The following is a 4592-nucleotide window of genomic DNA, read 5'->3' as shown; positions in this document are numbered from 1 at the left end:
TATATATATACTTTTCAAAATATTAGAAGTCCTCTTCCATGCATAATACACACAGAGTTCCAGTGTATAACTGTATAAAAATATCGTTGCAAGGTGATCTCATATATCTAACCTTGTCTCAACGTTTTTCTGAAAATCTTTGTCATGCATAAGATAATCATTAACTAGATATAAGTTTAAAAGATGAAGTTACAAGATACTCCAATATACTTATATCTTTTCCGAATACTACTTGAACTACCACCGTTCAAGTTATAATTAGTTTCAAAAGTTCATCACACTGATGAGACTACAAGATAAGACTTGAATAGATTCAATCTTTGAAATATCATTATAAATAATGAAGTTACGAGATACTTCATTAAGTCCTGATATATATACACACCTATATATATACATTTCATACACTCCTTGAAAACCTCTGTTATGAAAATTATAAACAGAGTTGCAATATCCAATGAATTTGGAAAGGAGAAAACCTTAGCATAAACCTGATATCTTGCTGATCAGGCAAAGATACCAATAAGTAACCTTTTCTACTAGTAGATGGACGAATTCCCCACTGGTCATCACCCTGGCCGCAATAGGACCTTATGCTGGACTGCCACTCAGCCACTTACGCATTTGATGGACTCCCACTGAGCCACTTACACTTTCATGGACGCCCACTGAGCCCATGTTGCTTATGCCGACTCAATAGATGGACTTACTTCCCGAACTTTGGGTAAGTAATCAATTCATTTATCAAAACAACAACCTCGTTGCGAATATAAAATACACCACAGAGCTGGATCCCTCAGGTTTTGAGCGAATATTTAAATCCCCTTCGAAAGGAAGATCTTAAATACAAAAATGAGTTTTGGGATCCGCTCTAACTTTTAGAAAATCATTTTGAAGACTCGAAAACATTTTTAAGAATGTTTGGAGTAATGCTGATTTAATAAAATAAATTAGTCCCAATATATTTAGAAAATATCTGAATATTATTATTTAAATAATATTTCCATAAAGAATAATCTTTATAAAAATAATTGAAGTAGAAGTTTTAAAACTCATACTTGGAATGGATATTAATAACCAAAGATATACTTATACGAAAGTATGATCTTTATTTGAATAATCGAAAATAAGTTTGATTATCGAAACATTATTCTTTAATAAAATAAAGAATATTATTTAATAAATAAGAGGAGTCATAAGTCCACAAATGAATATTCAAAATAATATTCATAAAATAAACGGAGTCATAAGTCCTCGAATGAATATTCAACTAATAATATTCATTAATTAAAATAAACAGAGTCATAAGTCCTCGAATGAATATTCAACTAATATTCATTATTTAAAATAAAGTTATCGAATAAAACTTATTCGATTAATAGTTTTGAAAACTATATCAATATATATAAAATATATATATATATATATATATATATATAATATACTCGGGAACATCGACTCCCGGTTTTAGAAAATGTTCACCTTTGGGTCCCCTATACTAAGGGTATACACAATTACTGCTTATCTCTAGCATATGTATTATGCAACTATAAGCATTTGAATCAACAAATAGATATCAAGATTATGAAACAAGCATGCATATATACCATATCAACATGCTCCAATATATCGCAAGATTTGCTAATAACAGTCATGCACTTATCACAAGATAATGCATATACATATATACATCACAACAACAGTATAACGGGTAGAAAACTTGCCTGAGCGACTGGGGGTGGTAAAAGGCCTGGGACGAGTCTGGTAACCTATAAACAACATATAAGTTGGAATTAAACCAAAGTCGCTTAAGAATCTAGACTTTAACCAATTAGACTCTAACGCTTGCTTTTGCGCTTAACGATTCACTTACGTCGCTCGAGTACCCTCGGCTCCACCATTTTTAATAAATTAACCATTAAGAATTTTAAAGCGATTCTTTTGCGAGTACCTTACCAACTGCCTAATCCACTTAACATAATTGTTTCATACCCCAATTAGTCATTTAAAGTCCTTAACCAAGGTTTCAAAGTAAGGCGAGGGGTAATGGTTCGGTCGCGAAGCGCCGTTACTTAAAACGGTCGTTTCTCCTGAACCGTACATCGGATTCAAACGAACCACATATCAAAATGAAGCTCGTAACATGAACTATCTAATCACTGCAATGGTCAAAACCTAAAAGTGAGTTCTCGGTTCCTGATTGTTAAGAACAAAACAGTCTTAAAGTAAATCGGACATTACGACGGCTATGTTTACGCGATTACCAAATTTTATCCTACTCCAAATCATCCACAAATCAACCACAATTCATCCATACAACCAAACTCCATCTCTACAATACTACAACAGCCCCAATCAACTCAATATTTCCAATTTACACTACTTCCCAATCATGAACTAAAAGCTTACATAAGTTCTTTAACTAATCAACAAGATTTACAACTCCAAACACATCACAAAACCAACACATCTCTAAATACACAATAATCAAGCTTCTCATGAACCATTCCAAACACAAAAACTCTAAATATACAAAAGTAGGGCTAGGGTATGAGATTATATCTTCCTTGGTGAGTAAAAGTAACTAAGGAGCTTGGAATCACCCTTGAAAGTCCTTACCAAAGCTTAATCTAAACAAAAACTCAAGACAAAATTTCAAGTTCTTGAAAAACACTATTCACCAAGAACTTTGATGAATTGATTAGCTATGTTAAACATGGAATCTTGAGTTTAAACTTATGGCTCATCTAAGTTACGAATTATGGAAGCTAAAGAAACAAACCTCTTGAATTATGAAGGTGTGTAGCTTGATTTTTGAAAATTTTCCTTTGCTTTTCATGGAAAAGCCGAGAGCAATACATGGGGGAAGAAGAGAAATGAGTTTGTTTTGGTTGCTTTTAATTTTGGTGTTTGTGAAATGAATACTTGGTGGAGATTGCTTTGATAAAGTGATGACATCACTTGGATGACCTCACCTCCAAGCCACATGTCTTTCCCTTAAGGTTTGATGATGTCACCTTCTCTTTTAACCACTTGTTTTAGCTTTTCTTGGAAGTTTCCTTCCCATTCTACTTGTATGTTCTTGTCCCTTGGTCGTTTATTTATTTTACAGTTCGCTTAACTCTGTTCTCTTTCGTTGTTTAAGGGATCACATCCGGGATCTTATTACTTGGGTTCCCCTAAATCTTTCTCAATATCTTATAATCCTTTAATGATCCTCTTTTATAATTCTTGAATTTAAATCCCTTTAATCATGTTACCTTATACTCAATTCTTTCGGTATCTGGTGGATTTTCGGAAAAAATCAAAGTGTTCGAATTTGGATTCTGACGATCTTCACATACACTTATATCTCATATAAAGTACTAATAAGATCTCAGAATAACAATAGAAGAACCCCTACATAGTGTGGCATGAAAAGTTTTCTTATTCAGCATAATCAGCAAAATCACTATTCATAAGGGTTTCAAAAATTCCAAAAATTGGGGTTATTACACTTAGAAAAAGCCTTAGTGGGGGAATTTGACAGTGAAGATGAGGAAGGCAATGAGCAACTACAATATTTAAATGCTTCTCCTTGGAAGAGAAAGCTAGACATGCCATTTGAATCTCTTGGTACTACTGATCTCAAGAATGCTGAGGGAAAGCTCAAACCATCTATTGAGGAAGCACCTACTTTGGAGCTTAAACCATTACTTGAACACTTGAGGTATACTTTTTTAGGTGATGCATCTACTTTTCCTGTTATTATTGCATCTGACCTTTCAGGTAGTGATGAGGACAAGCTCTTGAGGATCTTGAGAGAATTCAAATCGGCATCGGATGGACTATAGCAGATATAAAAGGGATCAGCCCTTCGTATTGCATGCATAAAATTCTGCTAGAGGAAGGTAGCAAGCCGACTGTTGAGCAACAGCGAAGACTTAATCCTATCATGAAAGAAGTGGTGAAGAAAGAAATTTTAAAGTGACTGGATGCTGGAATCATTTATCCTATTTCTGACAGTTTTTGGATGAGCCCCGTGCAATGTGTACCTAAGAAAGGAGGTATTACTATGGAAGCAAATGAGAGAAACTAGCTCATCGCCACTCGAACAGTCACAGGATGCAGGGTATGCATGGACTACATAAAGTTGAATAAAGCCACAAGGAAGGATCACTTCCCTCTTCCATTTATTGATCAGATGCTTGACAGGTTGGCTGGTCAAGAGTATTATTGTCTTCTGGATGGTTGTTCAGGTTACAATCAGATTTGCATTGCACCTGAAGATCAAGAAAAGACTACTTTCACTTGTCTATTTGGAACGTTTGCTTTTTGCAGAGTTTCTTTCGGCTTATGTGGTGCACCTGCCACTTTTCAGATATGCATGTTGGCAATATTCTCTGATATGATTGGAAATAATGTCGAAGTGTTCATGGACGACTTCTCCGTCTTTGGACATTCGTTTGATGAATGTTTGAATAATCTCCATTCGGTGCTCAAAAGGTGTGTGGAAACTAATTTGGTGCTCAATTGGGAAAAATGTCACTTCATGGTGCAACAAGGCATCATTCTTGGGCATAAGGTCTCTAGTAAAGGTCTTGAGGTGGATA

This window comes from Apium graveolens, chromosome 7 (genome assembly GCF_009905375.1).
Source record: "Apium graveolens cultivar Ventura chromosome 7, ASM990537v1, whole genome shotgun sequence".
Lineage (NCBI taxonomy): Eukaryota > Viridiplantae > Streptophyta > Magnoliopsida > Apiales > Apiaceae > Apium > Apium graveolens.
Note: the sequence above shows the minus strand (reverse complement) of the source record.